The following is an 8,288-nucleotide window of genomic DNA, read 5'->3' as shown; positions in this document are numbered from 1 at the left end:
AGTCAGTATAGATTTCTTGCAATCGTGGTATGGCTGACGGAATCTACTGTGAGTTTAGTAATTGAATTCAATATTGCATAAGTGAATAAAAAGGCAAAAACATGCTGCTGTACTGATTGTTTTCAACTTTTAAATCAAATAAAAGTGTTTTTTGGTTGTCAGAGAGTGAACTTGAAATGTTTCCAACCAACCATGACGGTGACGTTCGCGCGTACCAACGTCACAACAAGATATGGCCTTTCATCACGCCACCTCGGTTATCGGATTTTAAGGCATTATCACCGAAACTGATATTTATACAGCAGACAAACATACTCACTTTTTTCACCCTAAACTGACAGAAACTCTCCGCTCTAATTTGGGCCGCGTGCTTGTCCAGCTTACGTCGATTTTACTCTCAAACGCGCTCGTACGCGTCATTTGCGTAATGATTTTTAGCATGTTTACACTGAAAAAATGTAGCTAATATTTGTCGATACTTTTTTACAAACATTCACAAGTAACAAACCTGCTGGGTTCTGTATATTCTATCCTAAATCGAAAATTCGCAGGATTCGATTGAGCGGGGGATTTGTTGACTTTGGAATAATACAGCTAATCTCAGCCATTAAGACTACCGTCGGAAGGATTGACTAATTATGCTATGAAAAAATAAATGCTCTGGTGAACTCAATGCACGGGAAAATCAAGTTTTTTACTGTTGCAAAAGGGAGATTATGAGAATTTTTGGTTTTATTTTTGGGGGGTGTCACCATATTGATATCAATATCTCAGGAACTATCACTCAAAATCGCACAAAATTTTGGTCACTTGTTGATTAAAGATGAATTAAAATGTATGATAAAAATGCTGAAAAACATATTCGAAATAATTGTTTTAATTTAACTGAAAAGTTTAATATGCGTTTCTTAATCCTTTCAGTATATAATACAATTTTTGCCTTCTTCCAACATATGAGCTAGATAGTGATTTTGCTATCACTATATCTGACAGACTTACTCAGTCAAGAAAGAAAAGCTGGAGAAGAGAGATCAAAGGAAGTTGAGCAGTTAAAGGATACTCATACGAAAACTGAGAAAGAACTCCAAAGTACGTTTTTGTTGCATCAAACTACCAGATACTAGGAATAATTATATGAAGCAATAAGTCTTCTACTAAAACTCAAATTCATGATCCAAGAGTCACGGGTTCTGGAGTTTGAATAAGGCTCCATTTATCATGTTATAAAAAAATCTAAAAAGTCTCTAAAGATCGTCTCTCATTTCCTTTATATTAACTAAATAAAATAAGTTCATTATCACTTGGCACCACATGGTGGTACCACTACAGCCCCATTCTGATAGCGGGAAATAATAGCCCTAGGGCCCCTCTACCTTGCCGCAGTAATGATTTGGTGGAATTTTCAAAGATATGAGGTATAATAGCTGACAGTTTCCAGTTTGTCAATGATAAAAAAAGACAAATAAGGTCAGGATAGCTCACTGGCCCTTTCCAACCCCTGGGACTCTCCAGAACGTCAAGGGATACCCCATTTGTCCTTTAACCCATTCCCAGTAATAGATTTTTTCAAGAGGTCAACAATGAATGCTGGAATATAATTGTCAGTATAAGATGTTTCACTATTTAACATATCCAATTAATTTTTAAACTTAAAAATGCATTAAACACTAACAGAAATTACTTTTTAGACTTGGAGGAAAATATATCATAGAAAGATATCATATCAAGATTATTTTTTCAATTTTCAACATACATATGTATGGTACATGTACCAACCTTAAAATTGTGCAGGAGAAATGTTCGCTTTGCATTAGACTATGCGCAAAAGGAAACACTGCTGTGAACTAACATTAATGGGAAAATTAATGAAAACTTTTTCTTGGTCTAATATAAAACTAGGAATATTTTAATCTATTACGAATTATGTAATTAACTTAAATAACCATTTTTTCTATTGCACTTCGAACTAAGGGCAGATCACTCCTAGAGCGTAAAACTACCCTATAATTAGAACTCATAGGGTGCAGTGTTTAGAGCTGGTTTAATCAACTCCTTTCAAATTTTTTTTTAATATAAGCCTTGGAAATAATTTCTCACTTTACTAAATTGAAAATTCATACCTGAGCAGTTATTGATACTGTTTTCGTGTTATTAACTGTTATTATTATTATCCGATCAAAATAAAAGTAAAACTTTCATGTTTACAAGTCTCATATACTTCTTTCTTTTTATAACAAAGAGGGTCGTTAATGAGAATTGAATAGGAAAGCTTCAAAGGAAATAAAATCCTTGAATGGTACAAAACGTCTCAGAAGATATTTAAAAGTTCTAAAAGTTCTAAAATATTTTAAGCGTTATTATTCTTAAGGAACTACATACTAGTACCTGCTATTCTTAATAAACAAAAAGCAACTATTCGCACAAATAATCAAGCATAAACATATTAGAGTGCATCTTTTGCCTTCTTTCGACGTTTGAGTTAGATAGTGATTTTCCTTTCAATATATCTGGCAGACTCTCTCACCCAAGAAAAGAAAGCTGGAGAAGAAAAATTAAAGGAAATTCAGCAGTTGAAGGATGCGCATACAAAAACAGAGGAAAAACTCCAAAGTATGCTATATTCTTTACATGGTAAATCAAATCTTTCAGAAAGTTAGTTTGGCTAAAGCTTCATTCAGTATTATGAAAAAATAACAGGAAATGTATCAACGCAATTTCTCTCTGTATTCACTAGTTTAAGTTTTGTTTCACTTTGTATGTTCTGTCCGTTTCTGTTTTCTGAGTTACAAAAGGTACGCAATTGACCTAAAGCTTTTTCTGTCTTTGTCATGTGTCGGTCGTAAACTTTTGAACCTTTTTCAACAGATGAAAAATATTCAACAATTTTTGGCCTAAAGCATCTATTGCTTAAGGATACGAAAACTGTGAATTTCAAGATCCGCAATCGTTCTGGATTCCAGAGCCTGAGAGATGGACTTCAATGCAATCTTAAAAACATTTTCTTCTTAACCCCTGAACAAGTTGTTGGAATCCTTATACAGAGCAATAAATCTAAAGCTAAAAATCGACATCACAGTCCCAGGGTCAAGGGTTCTGATGTCAGCATGGGGCTCCATTGACCATGTAAATCTAAAAAAAAATCTTTAAAATTATTTTCCTCTTCCCATTTGAATAAACTAGATAAAGTAAATACAAGATCGTGATGACTAAGGATAACTCGCAAAAAAGAGAAATTTTGGCTTGAGGATCACGGTTTTTTGGGAATTGGGAGTAGATTTATTTATTATATTGTGAAAAGCCCTTATATCTTTGAAAATATTCTTCTTTTGTTCTGGTTAATGAACAAACAAAGGAAATGCAGAGTTATGATAAACAAAACTGATTCTCCAGAAAATTGTAAATTGCATGCGTGAGGATCTCTGTTGGCCTCTACTGACTACATGTTTTAATAGAGAAAGTTTTTTAAAAATTATTTTTTAACGGATGCTAGCACAAGCATGGATAATTTTTTCCCAGTTTGAAGTTTGAAGTACGACGATTAAAACTTTTTTTCTCTCCAAGGATTGAAACACATGTGAAATCTAAAATTGAAATATAGTTTTGAACTAAAAGGTATTATGTCATATGAGCATTTTTCATATATATGTGTAGGACTCCAAAGTGCTATGGGATTCCAAAGTGCGATGGTCACGCCAAAGTCCGATGGTCTGGGAAAAGAATTAAAGATTATGACGTCATAATACTACTTCACTGAATTGTGATGCTGCACATGCCAAGATCTTTAAATCTTTAAATAAATACAAATAAATATCATATGACAGGACTAACCCTAATGTCTCGGATAGGTGCACAACTAACCCAAAACTTACCCTTATCGGTCGAAAAGTGTCGAAAAGTGTGTAATAACTAAGATTGGGACAATCAATAGGTTGCAAGACTAACCCTAATCAGTTGAATAGTGTGCGAGGACTAACCCAAAACTTCTCGGGAAGGTGCTAAACTATCCCATTATTACTTATCAGCAAAAGTGCACAAGGACTAAACCTCATCAGTCAAGTGTGCGAGGACTAATCCTAATATCTCTCTAGGGTACCAAATCAGTAAATTGTATGCGAGGACGAATCCGAAATGGTGGCTTTTGAATGCAGGACAACAGCTTCAAGGATTGACGTGGATTATTGTGACGTCGTAAACATTGAGTTTTCTTTGGCGCATCGCGTTTCGTTGTAAACAAGCCACCGGACTTTTGCGTGAACATCAGACTTTGGCGTCCGTAAAAGTGGCGAGCCATCGGGGTTTGGCGCAGACCATCGTGGTTTGGCGAGTTCATCGCTTTTTGTCGTGACCGTCGCATTTGGTAGTCTTACATATGTAATTCTTTTTTAACATGGAAACTCGCCAGTGAGGAGGAAATAAAAAAAATGAAAGAGGAAATAAACTCATTAAATGATACAGGACTTCTGAGAAGGAATTTTATTTTTAAAATATTTCGATCATTATTATTAAGGAGGGATACACCTATATTTATTAAAAAGATTAAAGAAGTCGCACAAAAAAAGCATAAACACATCATAGTACATCCTTTGACTTCTTTTGACATCTGAGCTAGATAATGATCATCCTTTCAATATATCTGGCAGACTCTCTCGCCCAAGAAAAGAAAGCTAGAGAAGAAAAATTAAAGGAAATTCAGCAGATTAAGGATATTCATGCAAAAACAGAAGAGGAACTCCAAAGTATGTTTATTTGTAAGGGGTATATCTAAACTATAGTAGCAATATTTTTAAAAAAAATACATGGTTTTTGAAAGGCAATGGTGCCTCTTCTTTTTAACTTGTGAATTTCATGGGTGAGGGGTTCACGTGAAACATGAGAAGAAAACAAACAGTGTTCAAAATCAATAAAACAATATAAAATAGGTGCAGAGCAAACACTGACCTCCAAAACATCAGAGGTGGGATCTTGTGACGTCAGACAGAGTACAGTCTAGATAAACCAACTTTAAAGTAGGATTTGAGGAGACGGATGAAAATTGAAACTGAATAGGTATCTGCGATCGAACTAACGGTCACATCATCAACATATTATATTAGCGAAATGAAGAATTTCTTTAAAATTTATTTAAGGAAGATTGATTGCTTGTATATTGTTTAACGTCCCTCATGAGAATTTTTCACTCATATGAAGACGTCACGGTACGCCGGTAAAGGGCTTAAAATTTTGACCTTTACTCGGCACTCAGGGCTATTGAGCAGTGAGGGATCTTTATCATGCAAACGCCTGTCGCTGACACGGGGCCTCGGTTTTTAAAGTCTCGTCCGAAAGACCCACAACTTTCACTTCAAAGTGCCGAGCACATGACGAAGAAACAGTTGCTACCCATTTTTTATCGACTTAGGTCAGTCGCGGCCGAGAATCGAACTCACAACCTCCCGATCACGAAGCGAGCGCTCTACCGACTGAGCTACCGTGAACGGTATTTCAGGAAGAGAGTGAAACGAAGGTAAATAAAAATAACATAAAATACTTGTATGTTTTCTGTGTACCTTAAAACTACTTCCAGGAACAGAAACGTCTCTTTATGAGTAAAAGGAATTATCGAATAGGACGTAAAACAACATAGAATAAATTAAATACCAGAAGACGCAATGTTAGAGAAAATCAATTTTTATATACTATTAGTGCTCAAGCAGTATAGTTTTTTTAAAATCTTTCGGGTGAAAGTGAGAAATGGGGACAGGCACATGCATGTTTGAATTGATGTACCTGAAGATTTTTTTTTTGATATTTGTCTTTAATCATTTATCAGCCACCATGTCTTTGGGCAAAATTCATTTTACTCGTATGACTGTTAAGATTCCTCTGGTTTTCTTTTGATAGACCTTTTGACTGTATAAGTTCTTCAGAACATGTTTGGAGACAATTTTCAAGAGATAAATTGAAATTGATAAGATTCAATTCTTTCTGTTGGAATTGAAAATAACAATGATTTAACTTCAGTAAGAAAGAAAAACTAGTTATTCTCATCATCAAAATTAACTGTATTTTCTAGAGAAACTTGTGGAGGCGAATAATGAAAAGGATTGATTGATTGTATATTGTTTAACGTCCCTCTCGAGAATTTTTCACTCATATGGAGACGCCACCACTTGCCGGTGGAGGGCTACAAATTTTGTCCTATGCTCGGCACTCAGGGCCTTTGAGCAGTGAGGGATCTTTTTCGTGCCAGCACCTACTGCGACACGGGGCCTCGGTTTATACGGTCTCATCCGAAGGACCGGTCTCCACGTCCCACAGTGGGATTCGAACCCGCGACGTAAGGATTGACTCCTTTCTTCGCGACTCTAGAGCAGACGCTCTAACCACTGCGCCACGCGGGCGACTAATGAAAAGGAAAAATTAGGGAAAACGATCAAAGATCAAAGTGGTGAGCATTTTTACTAAAAAGGATTAAGAGGCCTGTTCTTTAATCAAATATAGCTATGGCTAATGAGATGAAGGATTTGATGAATTATATAAGAAAAAAAACTACATCACCGATTTAAATGCGCAAAGAACAATTTTATAAATGCTAAAATTTTAAAGGTTTTAATGATAATGTATAGAAGTATATGGCTATTATTGATACCGGTAATAGCGAGCGCAGCAAGCGTCGCGAAGCGACGCTCGTAACTGCGAACTCTAACGACAACGCCTGGGCGAAGAGAAAATTCGGACTACTGCACATTCATTCTTTAGAATTTTTTGCCGCAGTAATTTTGACCCACAATGCATCACTTAGCAAAGTTGCGTTCTCGCGAGAATGACGGCAAATGTTCAACAAAAAGTTTACTCGCCTTGATTAAATGGATTCATATTGAAGATAAATTGTAAACGTAACTTTTTTCATTAACTTTCAGCACTGTTCAGTTTTTTCTTGGTATTTGTAACTTACATACGACGTCATGTGACGTCAGAGTCTAGACGCACCAAATTTCATGTGCGGTTTGACGAGCCCGATCTTAATTAAAACAATAGAAGAGTTTGCGCTCGCTCTAACGGTCGCACCGTCAACATATTAAAGTGAAGGAGTTGATTTACAAGAAGTATATCCTTTTTCTTCCACTCATATATTTATCTAATCTGCGGAACAGTTGAACGAATGTACTATTATAAACCTAATATGTATCACTCAATTTTACTGTTGAATTTACGTAATCACGTGACGACGTGATTCGACTTTCCGGATCACCACACTGTGGTTTTCTGAATCCATATTACCACTCTCGGAAACTTATGTCGTAGTACGCAAAAACGTTATTTTTCTTGCACGTTAAAAAGTCCATTGTTTTTATGCTTTGTTTTATGGATAAATATTAAACAATTGATCTTTAAATTTTTATTTTGGTATATTTAGCTAGTTATAAGGGGGTATATAATAAATTTATCATTATAACAGTAACTGGATCCGAAGAGCCGTATCACGTCTCGTTGACAGGCGCGGATCATCAGATCAAACTCGACTCTTCGCGCATGTCAACTCGACGTGATACGACCCTTCGGATCAAGTTACTGTTATAATAATATATATTTATATATCTCAAAATACTAGTGGCTTGATTTGTTGGACTGAAATGAAAAGTAATGCGTCATGTTACATCTACATGAGATATATACCCTAAAACCTTGAAAATAAGCCACGGCTTATTTTACGTTTTGGTAAGAAAGTGAGGGCTTAATTTTCAAAAATGTCTTATTTCCAAATCGCAGCTTATTATCAATACAAAAACTGGTATTCAACGAGAACATAATTACGGCTTTTTATCAATCAAATAAATGGTAAACGATAGAATAAGAACTACATGTATACTTGTTCGTTCTAAACATAGAATATCAAAGTAAACTTCCGTAAGAGTTAAATGAATTGTGTTCACGTGTTGTAATTCTGTGCACCTGTTTTAAAAACGGTGAGCTTTTAGCAATGGAGAATGCTAAACGTACATCGTGAATTAAAAGAAAATTTATGACTGGCTTATTTTCGAGTAATTTTCAATGCAAGACAATATGTGGCTTATTTTCAAAACCGGCTTATTATCAAATCCGTCTACTTACAGGGTTTAAGGGTATACTAACATGTTTTTATTTTAAATTATTATTACAGAGATGCTTGTCAGTAAGGATGAATTAGAAAAACTGAAGAAAGAAAACAATTCTTTGAATGGTAGGAAGTTTCTCAGGCTACAAAATTTTTAATGTATTTCAGACAATAATTAAGATTTTTTCTGAAGGAAACATATATAATAAAGACA

General features: G+C 35.1%; 1 long non-coding RNA gene across 1 annotated transcript; it reads left to right on the top strand.

Moving 5' to 3' along the window:
• Nucleotides 1-2,273: 2,273 nt before the first annotated feature.
• LOC134233133 (uncharacterized) lies at nucleotides 2,274-6,083 on the top strand. The gene is made up of 3 exons (XR_009984919.1): nucleotides 2,274-2,296; nucleotides 2,515-2,610; nucleotides 6,053-6,083. It is a non-coding gene; the product is annotated as an uncharacterized LOC134233133 (long non-coding RNA).
• The last annotated feature ends 2,205 nt before the right edge of the window (nucleotides 6,084-8,288 follow it).

Source organism: Saccostrea cucullata, unplaced genomic scaffold, assembly GCF_032062105.1.
Source record: "Saccostrea cucullata isolate Sc308-1 unplaced genomic scaffold, CSIRO_AGI_Scuc_v1 ctg4343, whole genome shotgun sequence".
Classification (NCBI taxonomy): Eukaryota; Metazoa; Mollusca; class Bivalvia; order Ostreida; family Ostreidae; genus Saccostrea; species Saccostrea cuccullata.
The sequence above is the reverse complement of the archived record's forward strand: the minus strand, read 5'-3'. Positions and strand labels throughout refer to the sequence as shown.